A 17,506-nucleotide genomic window follows, 5' to 3' on the forward strand; every position below is an offset into this window, starting at 1 on the left:
TTCTCAAACTATGCCTAAACACATAAAAGTTCTTAGAGATAAAGAAGTCACTAGTTCTATTATGTGAACATCAGTTCTTAATATATTTAGCTGAAATTCTTGATGGCACCAGTGGCAAGCGGATGAAGGTTGACACTAACGTGTCTTAGATCCATCAGGCAAAGTGCTTATTGCTTGTGTAGATGACCTATGGAAAACAGACCCTAGTGGGAGCAGGAATGAAACCGTGAGTGTTCAGATGGAACAGAAATAAGAACTCCGCAGTCCTCTGTGCCTATCTATGGGTAGAGCTAGCCTGATACCATTTCTGAGAACAGGAAACAACAACAACAACAACAACAAAACCACTGTTTGCAAAGATTAAAAAAAAATTTTTAGCCTATCTCAGGATTCCAAATTATGTCAGACAGTCCTGTCAGGCTATTCTTTCTTGGTCTGAACACCATTCTCTTGTGCCTGATACTAAGCTTGTTTCTTTTGCACCTTATTCTGTTCTCACTGGCGAGCACTAGACAGGGTTGACACAGTTCCTTCAGGATCACTGTCCTCCCCCCGGTTTCTCATCACCAGAATAAATCTTGGACAACAACTCAGACAGGTAACAGATTTACTCTGGAACTGTACTATTCTAGGTAGAAATACAGTAACAACAAAAATGCAACCACTACATCAGTTTTGTAGAACCTTTCCATTAACTCGTGCACTAGACACTGGTGGAATAAATGGCAATCCAATTCTGAGATTCTAAGGGTCAGTGATTTAAGGGTCACTGTATTTTGGATGTGATACCTCTCTGACTAGTAACCACTGGGTCTGTGTGATACGGGAGTAGCTGTCCTTTGTCCTTTCATGGTTGGGAATCACTTTTCCAAGGGTAATCTAAGTTCTGTAGTGACAGGTGTCTTAGAAATGCAGATATCTACCGCACAACTCACTCTCCAAAGTCACTTCAAGGAGTCACAGGAGCTCCGTAACTAACATCAGGAAATCTTGCAAAAGTTACTATTAAACCACAAATATTGTGGCTAAGTGTGGCCTTCTGGGCAAATATTGCTACTTCTTGTTTGTTTGTCTGTTCTGGCATCACCAAGTCCAACAGTAGCTACAACGATCACATTTTTGTTTACTGCTTCTTAGCAACAAGGAGAAATGCTCTTCATTTCAAGAGGTTGTGTGAATATGGGGAAATGGGCCTTAGAGTCTTAAAGATCTGGGTTTATTTAGTCACCTTTGCCATCTGCTAGTTTCTTGGGACCTCAATTTCCACATCTATAACATGAGGTGATTAAACTATATACCATCTAAGGTTCCTAATTCTAAAATTCTATGAACTGTTTCCGTAAAAAGCAAGGCAAGTTTAGAAAATATTCTAGTTCATAAAACTTGTAACTCTTTTCATAAATTATCTACTAATTATATTCATTATGTTTTCTCTACTCCTAGTTTGCTGCAAATGATGCTGGTTTTGTCACCACAATGTCTACTTAGCAAAATCAAGGACCTCCGGGGCTTAGGAGAGGCAATAACATAATCTGAAAGTTGGTAAGAGAATCAAATCATTCTGTCTCTTTGTGTCAGGATCCATGTCCCTACTCCTAGGAATGACAATGCTCATGGAGAAGGAACCTAGAATTTACATCCCCAATCCCTATCACCTCTTGCCATCCTCATTGTCTGACTCAGTGAAGTTTTCTAAAAAAGATAACTAATGTATGAGCCTCAAATCTGAGCAGAATGCTGTCTGAATTTCTTGGTGTCTTGTATATTCAGGAATATATGCCCCGCCTGGACTCTTACTCCACCTAATAACCCTACACATTTATATCCTGTCTACAAAACTCAGCCCATCTATGGAGAAGCAACACTATTCTGTTCAACACAAGTCAGTGTTATCTATGCAAGAGCTCTGTCTTCAATTGTGTTTAGTGCAGATCCAAGACAATGACTGATGAACAAATATTTACTTCAGTCCTACTGTGTACAAAGCACTGAACTAGCCCTGACATATTACAGGAATTCCTGCGTTCATGACACCTGCTAATACTCAAAATTTAGGAGGGGAGTAAGTTGTTTTTCAAATTTCATAAAGTTTTCAAGATTCTGACCTCCTATGAGAAAAATTTGTGGAGTCTTAATAGGAGAAAAATCCCCAGTAGCAGCTAATGGGCCTGTCTCTACCTGATGATCCAAAAGGTTTAGTGGTAGTGTTGGTGGTCATGAAGGTAGTATGTGTGTATACTGGGGATGAGCGGAAGAAGATGTAAAATCTTCAGTTGAGGGCATGTAAAGCCCAGGGAGGTCTGGACTAAGGGGAATCCTTAGGCCAGTGACTTTCAAGTAATGGGCAATAGCCCATTTAGTGGACCCTCCAATCAATTTAGTGGGCTGTGACCAAGAATCCTCTAAAATTAAGAAGAAGAAAATAATGTGGAATACAAAATAGAGTGAGCTCTATTTCATGAAGCTTGTTTCTAGTTTATGTATGTGTGTTTATGTCTGTATACACAACTTTATACACACATATGTTCTGATATAAAACATATTTCTTGCTCTAGATCAAGTCAAAAATATTTGAGAAATGCTAATCAAGAAAAATTGCCACATTTCCCAGTAAGTTAGATATTTAGATGTTAAGAGTCAATAACCATTTGTCAATGTAAGCCACTGCGTATGCGGCACTCACTTTGGCTAAAGGAAGATTAGAAAGCACTGCATGAAAGAACAAGCTGAAAGTTGCCAAAAGTCATTAAATAAGTTCCCTGATGTTGCCAAAGCCAGAGCTCATGTGCATACTGTTGAAATCTCCACTTTGGCTTTGATCATTTTGTTGCTCAACTACCAAAACTATCTTGGAGTTGAACAAAATCTCCCACTTCTTAATGAAAGAAGAAAGTTTGCTTTCTTAATGAAAGCAGGTTCTGTGCCTGCTGAGCTTGGTTTGGGGGCATAACTTGAAAACTGTAATTTGAAGCAAAACTTTAAAAAAGTACTATGCCAGGGCACCTGGGTGGCTCGGTCAGTTAAGTGTCTGGCTCTTGGTTTCGACTCAGGTCACAATCTCACGGTTCATGAGTTTGAGCCCCACATTGAGCTCCGTACTGACAGTACAGAGCCTGCTTGGAATTCTCTCTCACTCCCTCTCTCTCTGCCCCTCCCCAGCTCATGTACGCTGTCTCACTCTCTCGAAATAAACAAATAAACTTTTAAAAAAGTTAAAAAAAATAAAATTAGAGTCCAAAGAACCATGAGATGAGGCATTCTCCTTTTTTCTGGGAGTTGCTAGAAACCAACCTATATCCTAATAATGTCACTAGACTCCATAGGTCTGCTGCAGGCCTCCGGGGTAAAAAAAAAAAAAAAAAAAACAACAAAAACCCAGACACATTCCAAAAGGAATCTTCCTTCCCCTAACATGATCCAGGAGGACTTTGTGGAGGTGGAGGCTTCAGCAGACCCTGAAAGACAGCTGTCAAGGTGGATGCATGGTGTTTTAGTGAGATGTAGTGCTTCTAAATAATGCATTGAGCCCTGATTACATCTCAGTTTTTTTAAACCCATGCTTATGCTATCTCAGACAGAAGACTGTAAGCTACAGGAGGACAATGTCCTCTGCTTCTGTGCATCCTTATGTGACCTACCTAATTGTGGTGGGAGCAAAGAGGCACCTAATAAATACTTCTGGCTGAGCTGTAGTTCTAGTTCACCCAAAGTGAGCACATTGATTGCCAAAAGCTTAAAACACAGAATCTTTCATGTAGGAGCAAAACTGGGTCCCTCAAATGTGCATTTTTGCTAGTAAGACGCCAGCTCTGACTCAGGACAAGTTATTTCAAGAAATATTTTCCAATAACTTGAATGAAGGAAGTTCTCTGAAAACTAATTGCAACATGCCATCCTCAATGATGCTCCCAACTTCTCAGTGGGAAACAAATCATGCTCCTGGTCTGTCTGCAACAGAGCCTGTACGAGGACGATAAGCTGAGTATTCTCTAATGGGACCCCAACAGCCCTGCCACTTGAAAGATTAATTCTACATTCTGGTGCTGTTGTGATGTTTTACCAATTTACTTATTTACTGTGGGAGTACCATTTAGAATTATCCTCAGCCTTGCATAATTTACTCTTTCCTATTTTTTATCTAGATAAAACACTGTCAAATCCTGGAGTATGAAGCATCCCATGCAAAACCTCTCCCAAGCACCACAATACAACTCTCCAGTGAGGATTCCTCTCCCAGTTATTAACCAGAAGATTTCAGCCATGGGGAGAAAGGAAAGGAGATGAGATCCCTCACACAACTCTGAAAATGGGCTTTTCTTCAGATTCTTGAGTTACTATCAGTGGCCACTCAATAGCGGTCAGATCACACAGCTGGAAAAGTGGCTGCTATATTATCAATCACTCGCAACACAGAAATAAGCCAGGTAAGAAAAGGCTATCAGGGGAATAGAGCTTCATCAAATAAGATGGATGTAGCAAGAGAATTAAGAGCTTCAAAAGATACTGACTACATCTGGGCCCCAACTCTTACAAGGAAGAAAGAGAAGACATAGTTCCCAAAGGGGCTCATGTCAGTGATTTTTAGCCTCACTTTTCCTACAACTACCATGACAGATGATGGCTGCAGAGCACAAACTCCTCTGTATAACTCATTTGCCCTAGGAATAATGCATCTCTTCCTCTCACATTCAACAAAGCTTATTAAAATGTAGGTAAGTGTGGGGCACCTGGGTGGCTCAGCTGGTTAAGCGGCTGACTCTTGATTTTGGCTCAGGTCATGATCTCATGGTCGTGGAACTGAGCCCTGTGTGGGGCTCTGCACTGACAAACACAGAGCCTGCTTGGGATTCCCTCTCTCTGCCCCTCCTCTGCTGTGCTCTCTCTCAAACAAACAAACTAACAAACAAACATTAAGGGGTGCCTGGGTAGCTCAGTCATTGAACATCCAACTTTGGCTCAGGTTATGATCTTGTGGTTAGTGAGTTCAAGCCCCGCGTTGGCCTCTGTGCTGACAGCTCAGAGCCTGGAGGCTGTTTCGGATTCTGTGTCTCCCTCTCTCTCTCTGCCCCTCCTCCACTCGCACTCAGTCTCTCTCTCTCTCTCTCTCAAGAATAAACATTAAAAAATGTAGGTAAGTGGGAATCATCTACACAGTGCTAATTCTGAGTACACTCTAATGTTTTTGAGAACTTAGATACCTCACTAATAATAAGAGTGCTTGGGAAATACACCATTGAATAAAGTTGCTGCCACAGAGGTAAAAAACTGGAGGTTATATTCTGAGCATTTCCCAATTTCAGAACAAGTCCAAGGCCTTTTCTTCATATTCCATACACTTACCTTCTGGGCTGACTAAGCTTAAAGTTTCCCGATCAAACATATGAGATTCTTCTATCTAGTTAAATTATCCCAGTCAGAGACACTCCAATATGGGGGAATGCATGACCCAGTAGGGCATTTGTTATGTTATGATAAGAACTTAAACAGTAGGACTCAGGTTAGGTACAGGTACTGTTGAGTTGCTTTTGGTATCATTCTAATTCCAATAAGGAGAAAACGGCCAATGGAGTATTCAACTCAGGATTCTGTCCCTGACAGTTGCTCTGAGAAACATGTGTGAAACAGCAGACTGCCCTCCATGCTACTGTGCATGTTTTCCTTCTTGACCCTGATGTTATCTGTACGTCAGCTAATTTCATTTACATTCACTTCTCATGTATGGCTCCAGGTAAAGATATATAATCTTCTCATTAAAAGATATCAATGAAAAAGTAAGGGAGATGAAAAAGATTAGCTGCTGTAGTTCCATTCAGGATTCTCCAGTTTCAAAGGATACGAAAATGGCATCTCAAAGAATTTCCACTTCTCCTATATCTGAAAAAATAAAGATCTGCTGAGAACTGCATTGCAGATGTGAGATCTGGCTGGGTGCTTGGGCCAGCAGATTGAGACTGGCAATCACAGCCTTATATATTCTGTAGGTCCTGGCTAATGCCCACTGCCCATCCTCCTCCCCATCAGTATCTACACGGGGCAATGCCAGACATCACTCTTGGGTAAAACAGACTGAGGCATCACATGAGGTACACTTCATCGCTTATATTTTGCTTGAATCTTATTTAAAATAGGAAAGAAAAAATGAATTAGATGTATGCCAGAAAAATTAAATTTGCCCATATACCAGTGATCTTAGGTGCAAATTATTTGCTACCTCAACCAAACACTGGAAGTTTGATTTTTACCTGACTTCTGTGAAGGGCAACAGAAGAGTGTTGGAGAGAGATTATAGGTACCATTAGGTATTCTGCTCTTGTGTCTGATTTCAGGAAACACTTCGTCCCAGCCAAAGCAATGACTCATCCTCTGCTGCCAGTGTCACAATAGGAATTTGATTTGCTGCAGCAAACAGTGCAACACTCCTTAGAAAAGCTCTGCTCTAGCATTTGTGAAAGATTAATTAAATTAAGTGTAGAAAATGGAAAATTACTTTCACCATTTTACATTAGAGAGAGATGACCAAAACACCACTTGAAGGTACTAACAACTTTACTTCAAAAAACAAGCACGTTTCTGTATTTGTTTGCTTTTGGTCGTTGCTGATTTGATTTTGGTTTTTTGGTATGTAATCAAATACTATGTTATAGGAAACAGACTCAGGGAGATTTGGGGGAGTGTGAGATTATGCTACACAGACATTCTAAAGAGATGGTGAAACCACCAGCAACTACATACCAATGATAACTGGCAGAGAGTTCTTTAATTTAAATTTACATTCTCCTTTACTCAACAGTTATTATTGCCTTTCCACGATAAAAAAGACTATAGAAAGTACTAAGATATCCCTAATGTAAGAGAGGAAGTGGTATGTTCCATGGGAAAGGGATGCTTATTTTGAGGAGAGAATTATCATTTCCAAATGAGGAAGTCTTTCTGGTAGAAGGTAAAATGGACTGGCCTTGAAGGATGAACAAAACAGCGAATGTTCAGAAATCAAAGGTTTTCTGAGTGATAAGCACAAAGAAATGAAGGTGAGAAAATGCAGTGAAATCAGGGAGCAGTGAGCAGCTGAGACTGCCAGGAGTGGGGGAGACTTGAGAGCAGTGCCACCAGATGTGGGGACCAGATTGGTGGAAGGTCATGACACATATTAAACACATAGATATGTGGGAAATGTGCTCAGCCTTCATGAGCCGTGAGCAGGAGTTCAATTAAAAACTTTAACAATTAGAGCAGACAGGGCAGCTGCAGGGCTGGAACAGGGTCTTGGAGACCCACTTCTAGGCCAGGTGTTAACCCTTTAGTTACTGGACTGCAGGACAGTAACATGCAAACAGGATTGAATGGGATAGAATAGCTAGGGTATGGGGAAGGGCAGCATTTGGGGTTTTAGAAGAAGTGATGATTCACAAATGAGTACAAGGTATTTCAAAATTTTAGCAACCAATACAGCTATACCAATATATACTAGTTGAACACCAGTTCTGTCTAAGGGAGTAATAATAATTTTCAAAAAGCAAAAAGCTAATAAAAGTTTTTGTTTTTCAGATCTGTAGAGTAGACCTCTACTTGGATGCTCCAAAGATACCTCAAACTCAGTAAGTCTAAAGCAAAAATCATCATATTCTTTCTTAAATGTGTAACGTCTTATGATTACTTCAGGAAATGGCACCATTAGCTATTCAGGCACTGATGTCAGAAATCTGGCAATCATTATCAGGTCTAGAACATCACTGCCAGCATATGAACCCCCATCCTAGTTTGGGGGAACCATCACTGTGTGAATTTTGATAGGAGCCAGGGTGATCTCTCCCTTTCACATTCAATGTTTTTTGCCTTCAGAACCTTCTACAGTTTCCAGAACACATCAAATTCAAGGTGGTCCTGAATCTCAGGCACATTCCCATTTTCCCAGTGAGACTACCTTCCTGTCTCCAGCCAAAGAGTCTTGTAAGACTTCCTGGTCAATTTACATGCACAATATTTTAGGGATATAGTTGAAATATAGTCAAGTGTGTTCTTAAAATATATATTAATTTAATTATGCATGTGTTTAATTAAATATGTTAATTTGAAAACACTATTATTCAACTTGGACATTTTATAAATCAATAATATACAAACTTTTTAATAATTTCTTTGACAGACTCATTCATTATTTCATCCTCTCAGTCATTCAAAACGTGTTAGTAATATGTTGGACTTAATGGAATAATCTCCATTTTCCTTAGTTTTTTCTCACTATTGCCCATCTTCTTGTTTTTTTAATTTTACTTTCCAGGAAATATCTACAGTTTCATCTTCCAACACTTTTATTGAACTGTCTGCTTCTTAAATGATTAATTTCTAAGAGTTCATTCTTATTCTCTGAACGAACAGCATCCTACTCTATTTTCATGTAGGTCGTATCTTTCTCTTATCTCCCTGAGGTTTTAACTATGTTTTCTTTGAAGTTTTCTTTGGCTCCTTGCATTGCTTCTGATTCCTTTGAGTTCCTACTTCCTGTTTCTTCACTCTGGTTTCTGCCTTTCATGCTGGTTGCTTTAATCAAATGTCTAGTGATTCTTAGCTGTCCATTCATATTTAATAATGAAGCACTAAAAAGCTGTTTTGAATCTGGCATATGATATGAACTGGTAGACTTCACCATAGAGTATTTGGGCAAAAAGACAGGTTGGTCTTTTTCATTGTTTTTAATACACAAAGTGTATTCGTTAGGTTACAGGCTAAGTTGCTACAACAAAGAGGTCCCCAAATACAGTGGCTCAAACAAGTCAGGAATTCATTTCTTTCTCTTTTTAACATTCCATAGTTGATGGGTAGTGCTAGACAATCTGCTGCTCTTTCTGTTCTTTCTATCTTGCTGCTCCACTGACCCTCAGAGTGTCTTCCTTGTCCACATGGCTAGGGCTGCCTCAGCAGCACATCCACATCCTATCCTTGGAAGAAGTTAGAGAAAGGGGAGGACAAGCAAATTTCTTTTAAGAGAGCTGAAGAAGCTGCTCACACTGTAAATAAGAATTTGGTTGGTTAGTAGTAGGGCGCCTGGGTGGCTCAGTCAGTTAAGCGTCTGATTTCAGCTCAGGTCATGATCTCACAGCTCATGGGTTTGAGCTCTGCATCAGGCTCTGTGCTGACAGCTCAGAGCCTGTGGCCTGCTTCAGATTCTGTGTCTTCCTCTCTCTCAGCCTCTCCTCTGCTCACACTCTGTCTCCCTCTCAAAAAATAAAAAATAAAAATAAGCCTTGAAAAAAATTTTAATAAAAAAAGTATTTAAAAAAGAATTTAGTTAGTAGTCACACTCACTGCAAGAGAGCCTGGGAAATGTAGACTCTAGGTAGTCACGTTCCTTGTCAAAACTTGGGAGGGCTCTGTTAGTAAAAGGGGACTTTCAAATGTCCGTATCTCTAGGTTTTTCTCCAGGATAGTTCCTTTTCTCTAGGAGTGAATCTACCAACCCCTTACCTGGCATATCCAGGCTACTGGTATTCACTGTCAAATGCATAAATTAGGGCTTCTCATTCCTACCTCCTCTGTGCCTGATATCTCAGAGTCTGGTGGTCCTCTGGTTGACTTCCTAGAGAATAAACTGATTTTATTTGGTGTATAGGAGAGGCCTGGTTACCTGTCTGTGTGGGACAGAACTGGGGAACAACTGCTCCTTGGACAGACTTTCTCCTAAAAGCCTTCCTCTTGGTCTCCCAACCCAGTCCTTGCCTCCTGTGGTCTCTGATGTCTTTATTTCTGAGCTTTTCAGGGGTTCTCTGAATACCTGCAGGGCAAGAACTTAGATTTCACTTTGATGTTCTCTTACCATTCCTCTGCTACTTTTTAGTCTTCATAAATTCTAGTTCAGGGTTATATACATCTACCTTCATCAAAGATGAAGTCTGAATTTCTGTTTCTTGTTCTCTTCATTATTTAAGGGATTTGAAAAAGGAGAAGGAAGTGAAAATGGCTTTACTACCTTGAAAATGGAAAATTTTTTTTCATCTGCATATGATGTTATCACTGGAAATTTTATCTCAAACCACAAATGTCCATTTGCTTAAAATAAGTTTTATTTTTCCATTCATCCTGTGGGTGTATATTTATGATCTCCACAAAGTAACCACTAATTGTATTTCATTTTCAAGTGATCTTTAAAAGGCTTATTTACAATGATATCCAAGACTTGCAGTTGTGAAGTCATTTCCCACCCTCTCCATACTTACACAAAATCTATATTGAATTTGTTTCTTTTGTCAGATGACTTCTGTAACCAGCAGTGACAGAGGTGATTCCAAGCTATTGTGTCTTTCCTAAACAAATGTTTGTGGTTCAAAACAGTGTAATTATAGGCTCCTGGGTGGCTCAGTCAGTTAAGTGTCCAGCGCTTGGTTTCTGTCAGGTCATGACCTCACGGTCCTAAGTTGAGGCCCTCCTCAGGCTCCATGCTGGGTGTGGGACCTGCCTAAGATTCTCTCCTTCTCTTCCTATCCCTCCCTCATTTGTTCTCTCTCTTTCTCTCTCTCTCAAAAAAGTATAATTTAAAATAGTACCCTATAATATAAAAGGGTTTTTAATACCTGAATGTAAGGCAACTCTCTTTATTCTGAAAGAATTGTAGGAATAAAAGTTTACATGAAAACTTTATAATTTGGCATTAAAGAATTAGACTCTTTTCCTATTTTTGCTCATGTTATGCCATGTACACACTGTGTCCTCCTTCAGCTTCTTTCTCTGGCTAACTCACACTGATCCTTCAAGACTCCTTTCAATTGTCAGCTCCTACAAGAAGTCTTCCTTAACTGCTTCCCAGAGCTCCCCCAAAAGCTGATCAGGTGCTGCACCTGTGTGTTTCCACAACACCCAGTGTTCCTTCTAAATAGCATTTATAATATTGTAATCACTAGTTTATTTGTCAATCTCTCCCACTAAACTGTGAGTTCCTGGAGGGCAAGGTTCATGTCTTATTTATCTTCACATTCCTAGCATCTATAAACCATGCCTGAACATAGCAGTTGCTAGTTATACATTCACTTACTGAGTGAATAAGAGAGATGCTGATTTCCAACTGGAAATATAAGTGCCTCAATGAAATCAAGGGCAAAGGAATCCAGAGAGATCATTTACCTTGGTTAGTTTTATTCACTCTTTCCCATAGTGACTCAATATTAACCAAGCCAAGCACAGAAAATGTCTTCTATAAGCCTCAATTAAATGAAACTTCAGAAATAAAAATTTACCTTGGAAAATTAAGCAATTGGATTGCTGGTTGGACAAAACGATGCAAAAATTTGTGCTTTGAGTATTTGTCTTAGTCAAAGCTCTTTGGTTCTAATGGAGAGAAAGTCATCCAGGTTAAAAATGAGGGTTAATGGACCCAGAAAACACAAAAACCCTATAATGATCAGTCACATTGGAGAGAAAAGCCATAGAGGGTAGGAAAATTTTGTGAGCACTTTGGGCTATAGCCTGCCCTTTTCCATATGTCAACCAGATACATGGAAGAAAACAGCAACTACTCCAACGTGGACTTTGACTTGCAGGCTGAACAGCTGACTGGAAGATTTGAGCTCCTTTACTGCTTTCATCCACCGCAGCTGCCATGATGCTGGGCCATCCATCATGCTGACAGTGTGGCAGGCAGGATGTCTCCCAAGCCCATGGTGGATATGCAGATGGACTTAATCACAGCTGCACTAATGGAACTCTTGGGGGGCAACATATGAATAAGTTTCTGAGATGCAGACGCATAGGCTGAAGGAGTAGAAGACACAATATAAGAATCTTCTTTTTAAAGATCAGGCATGCAGCTGGCTAAATGGAAGAGCAACTCTATGATTGAGCCCATCCACCTACACCCTGCTGAAAATTATGGCTGGTCTCCAACCATGTCAATTTAATCATGACACCAAACTAGCAAAGGAAAGAGGCAAACAAAGCAAAATATAAAACACACACACTGAGCAAAACTGCAGTGATGGTTTTTGTGTAGTTAATTTATTCCTCCAGGGACTCTCTCTTGGGGGGTGCCCTATTTCCCTAACTTTGTCTGTGTTAGGTACTCCCTTCCCCAACTACCATGTGGTATGGCAGATCTTTGGCATATCTCTATCAGGGTATTTACTGTCCACACCCTTGTCAATCTTCACCACTTTCTGAGATTGGGAATCATGTCATTCATAGATCGTTTAAAGAAGGGTATACATAATTAACAAATGAATATTATGCTGTATAGTTCTATATTCTTAGAACCTAGTATGTGCCCAGGTCATAGATGGATGAGTATACGGATAAATAATAAAAAATAAATGAAATTAATATATCTAGAATTAAAATTTAATTGCTTTTAAAAAGTTCTGTAGTAAGAGTTGAGGGGAGCAAAATATGCCACCCCAAAATATGCCACTTTGAATTAAAGTTCCTTAAGAAATAGCCAGTGCAACAGTGACACTCTGACCATCCTTTGTCTCCTGGAAAGTAGGAAATCTATCTCCCATCTGAAAGGTACCCTCCCTGTGACAGGTGGGTAGAAGACGTCCTTATCACCAGAGATAGGGAATTCAAGGCCAAGGAACCTATATAAACAAACCTTGTTACTTCCTCCCTAATTTATTACCCCAGGCCCAAAATTCTTTGTGTTTTAATTCTTTAAAAATCTATTGTTTCTTTGTTTGAAAGGTATAAAAGCTGCCTGCTTTGGTTACTTCTTTGAATCTCTTATTTGTATAGGTTCCCATATGTACAAAATTAAATGTTTTTCTCTTGTTAAACTGCTTATGTCAATTTAATCATGAGACCAGCCAAAGAATGTAGAAGGGAGAAAGTTTTCTTCTCCTACAGAGTCATAGGTTTAAAAATTTCTCACAACTTTCATCTGATTTATTTCACATATAAACATCAACAGAGTTGATGTCCATCTGTCCTTTAAAAAGTGTTTTTATTCCAGAAGTCTGTAAGTTTTGAGGTAATTATAAGACAAAGACTTTTACTGTGGTCTGGTGTTCTTAACACATTAGGAGAGTAGGGCAGGGAGTGAGGGTGGGGTCCAAGAGATCCTGAAGCTGAATGCTAACTGACTCTGATGGTGGCTGACTTTTTCTGCAATGCTCTATTTAACCTAACAATATCCATGCTATTTGTAAATTTCTTTCTTTCTTTTTTCTTTTCTTTTTTTAAGCTGTTAAGATGACCTGAATCTGCTTCAGGTTCAGTTCTGCTTAAACACATTTAGATGGCATTTAGGCCATTGCTCATTTTAGCTAAACTTGGGGGAAAGGGATATGTTGATGGCTCTCCTTATCATTCTTTGATGAAAACAGAGAATAGACATTGACATTTTACATTAAAGGTCAATTTCCACATCTGTAAACTAAGCATGATGACACCAATTCACAAGGCTGTGGTGAGGGATAAATGGGATGATGTCAGTTCACCACAGTGCCTGATACATAGTGGGTTCTCCATATATGTTTGTGGATCCGAACCAATTTAATTAAATAAGGGTGCTAGTCCAAAGATACTTTTATTTCTCTCTCATGGAAAGCAATTTTTCTGACAAAGAATTTCTTTCTCAGGGGACTGTAGCAGATAAAATAGGAAGTTTTGATACAAGCATAAGAATATAAAGTCTGAAAAACAAAGGACTTAGATATTCCCATTTCCATCTAAACTGCTCCAACCCCACTCAATTCTGTTCTGTTGAAAAACCCTAGGCCTTCATCATGCTATTTCTCCTCTGCTTCAGCAAGTGATGAGAAGTCAAAGAGGAGTCAGAAAAATGTTAGAAGGTGTCTTTTCCTTTCTTGCCTAATAGAGCATCGGACTAGAAAACCACATTTCACTCTAGATAGCTATGTGACCATACTGAAGTCACTTTGACATGTTAGGGCTGAAATGAGAAGAGGACACTAAGAAAACAGCTAACCACTCCACCATCCTATGAAATATAATGAATCAAGGACAGTACTGAAATGTGAAGAAGTCCAATAACTCCTACCTGAAAATATTTGTCAAATCCTTGCCTATCCACATCAGCACACTTGATGCTGACACTCTCACTTGTGGCTAGATGATTCTAACCTATTTACACGTTTTAACAAGATAGGTCAGCTATGGTCCACAATCTTTACTATTAGCCCACCTGCTCTGGCCTTGCCTGCCTCTCCAAACCTCATCTTTCCTTGCTCACTCTCCTGGGGTCACATTGGTTTCCTTTCAGCTCCTCAAACACACCACATTTCCTCTTTTCTTTGGGTCTGTGCTTCCTCAATGGAAACCCTTCCCCTAACTTTTGCCTAGATATCTCCTACTCATCTTTCAGGTTTCAGCTGAAATGTCACTTCCTGATGGGTATTTAAATAGATCCCCTACTTTGTGCTTGCTCTCATGCACTCTACACTTTTTCTTCACGACACTCACTGCAACTTGGAGTTTTATATTTATTTGACTGTTTGTTTAACGTCCATCGCTACCAGGAGAGAAAAGGCTCCATGATGGCAGAGAATCCGTTTTGAGCACCACTGTATATACGGGACCCAATGCGATGCTTCATTCATTGCTGAGCAAGTAGAAACAAAACGGCATTTGTTAATCATATACAATTTTGTTGGGGATACACTTTGAAGTACAACTGAAAACTTTTCTAAGGGAGAGTATATGGGTAGGGATCCTCTTTATGGAGAAAGGGTTCCTTATTATAAGACTACTACCAGAATGTTATTTTCAATACACTACAGTTCCCAATGGCAAAGTATGTTTAATCACTGCCAAATCTATCCAAAGTATTTAGTATCTATTCAAAGTGCTGAATTACCTGACATACGCTTTGCTTGAGTTTACAGAACTTTGAACTTGGGGTTCTTTGTGACTCAGTTTCCTTATCAGTAAAAAGAGGAGTATGAACTAATTGCTCCCTAAGACTCTAATTCAAAATTTCAAATCCTAAGCTAAATTATTATTTCTGCAAAAGATGTAAACCAGCAGCTCAAACACAAACACACACATACATACAAACTTCAGTAGTAACCAAAAAAGTAAATTTAAAAAATGAGACACTATCTTTGCAGGTCAGATTGGCAAAGATGGAAAAAAAATATCCTTGTTTAGCAGTTTCAAGAAAAATAATTTTCATTACTGTACAATATATGGAATGCCTATTTAGCAATATGTATCAAAAGTCTGAAAAAGTATGATGCAGATTATATTTTTCAAAGACAGCCACACCAATAGAGTCCATAATCCCATCTGATCTTCCTACGACATGATGTTGATGCTACTCCATTGAGAGTAGGTGTCTATGTGCCCTGGAGAGACCTGTATAATAGAAGTGATGGTGCATGGTTTCCAAGGCTAAGTTAGAAAAGGTGACACTGCTTCCACTGGGCTTCCCTAAGCTGCATGGAAGAACTCTAGTTACCCTGAAATCAACATGCTAGAGAGATACCACATACAAATGGAGAATGGTGCTTAAGGAGTCCTAGCTGTGCTAGCTCCACTCTTTGACTCTTCCCAGCCCAAGCACCACACATGTGAGTAAAAGAGCCTTTGAAGATTACAGCCTCCCACCCTCGAGCCAACCCAGCCCATGTCAAGCAGGACAGAAATAAGCTATCCTAAGTGGGCCCTGCTCAGTTTGCTGATTCAAGAGTAAAATAAATGTTGTTAGAAGTACTAAGCTTTGGGGTAGTTGGTTACATAGCAATTGATAACTAGAAAGTTATATATACTCTTGGGTTAAAAGATATCTATATCCCTACATATAGATAGATAAAGATGTAGACAGATGAAAGACAGATAGATAGATAGATAGATAGATAGATATGTATATAGAGATGTATAAATATGTATAGATATAGATATCTTTTAACTTAGCAATTTCAGTTCTAGACATTTGTGCCAAGAAAATATTTAGAAAATATACAAAAATAGCTAGAACATTATTAATAAAGCCAAATGTTTTGAAACCATCTAAAATGTTTAGCAACTGATTAAATATTTTATATTCACACAATCACTAGGCAGCAACACAAAAAAGTGATGCATTCATGATAGTAAATCATGCATCAAAAAATGTAATTAATCTAATTCCTTGCACCCAAGGTCCATTTTCTTATAATTTTTATAGGACCTATGTGCAAATAAATCGACCTTAGGTGTAAAAATGAGGTTAAGCATATACATCACTGGTTCATGTCCAGCTCTCCTTAAATGTTTTATTTATGCAAAGATATTAAAGCATATTAGTTGTTTTTCTTTTTAACAAAAATTATACTCTACAAATTATTTACATTATAAACTCTGCAATTTGCTTTTTGGTCTCATAATTATTGCAGATATCTATATATCATATCATATCTCTCCATGTCATAGATCTGTATTTAACTCATTGCTTCTAATAGCTTACCATAACTTATTCAAACTTTTCTCCCACTGATGGACATTCAGGTTGTACTAGATTTTTCTTTTATATCACTACAAGCAATGCTAAAATAAATATTTTGGTTTAAATATCTTCAGGCACTGATGCTTCTATTTCTGTAACATAAACTCTCAAGAATGGGTTTGCTGGGTTTTTAATATACATTGTTAGATTACTTTCCAAAAGGAACACAGCAATTCATATTTCCACCAGCAATTTCCCTGCACCCTTACAAGCAACACATTCTCTCTCTCACGGGTGGAAAACTGTCTCAATGTTATATACTTTTTCATATATTTAGGATATAAATCACTTGTCATATGTTACAATTATTTTTTCTATTTGCCATTAAACTTTTCTCATGGCATATTTTGCAGCATTACAGTTTTAAATTTTGTACGTCAAATCTATTAATCTTTTCCTTTATGGCTGCCTAGACCTTTGTCTTAAAACCTCAACACCCTGTCAATGATTAGCATTTGTGGGTGTGGGCATGGTTGAAGACACTAATCTGGACAGGACTATTCTTTCTATACTAAGCACTTGAAGTACAAACATAAATTACTCCTTTGCTGCCATTGTCCAGAGAGACTGTATATTTGTTCAATTGTGAGTTCTAGACAAGTGGTCTGATACCTTTGTTCAAAATAAGCAATTCCATTCCTCAAAGAACTGAGCTTTTCTGATGGAGATGTGAGTTGGTATACAATGAGTCTGTAGCACTATAAAACATGCTAATCTATTTCTTGTTCCTTTAAGGAAATAAAAGTAACCTTCAAAATAATCTTTCTATAGGCATCTCACAAAATGAAAGTTTCTAAGTTCTATAATATTTCATTGTTACTAAAGAGAAACTTTTGGGCTATGCAAATCCAGGCGGCTCGGGCTTTAGATATCTCATCTGTCTTTGATGAAAGCCTTGACTTGACAAATACCCAAGATTTATTGCTTTATGGCATCTGGTTAGATATGAATTAATAAGAGCTTTTAAAGTTTCTTCTCCCATTCCCATTGTATATTTTCAAGCACATAAGCTTGCATTTTTATATATCAATGAAAATAGGATGAGGCATTTTAATTATTTCAAAATCTACAGTTTAAAAA

The 17,506-nt window shown here is 38.6% G+C and overlaps 1 protein-coding gene and 1 long non-coding RNA gene across 2 annotated transcripts in view; one reads left to right on the forward strand and one right to left on the reverse strand.

The window, feature by feature from the left end:
* Positions 1–17,506, reverse strand: part of CRACD (capping protein inhibiting regulator of actin dynamics) — a 140,172-nt gene that overhangs the window by 73,246 nt on the left and 49,420 nt on the right. The gene's annotated exons all lie outside the window — the stretch shown is intronic.
* LOC125164328 (uncharacterized) lies at positions 1,460–7,595 on the forward strand. Its single transcript, XR_007151723.1, has 3 exons — positions 1,460–1,542; positions 4,143–4,424; positions 7,546–7,595. It is a non-coding gene; the product is annotated as an uncharacterized LOC125164328 (long non-coding RNA).

Source organism: Prionailurus viverrinus, chromosome B1 (genome assembly GCF_022837055.1).
Source record: "Prionailurus viverrinus isolate Anna chromosome B1, UM_Priviv_1.0, whole genome shotgun sequence".
In the NCBI taxonomy this organism is placed as follows: domain Eukaryota; kingdom Metazoa; phylum Chordata; class Mammalia; order Carnivora; family Felidae; genus Prionailurus; species Prionailurus viverrinus.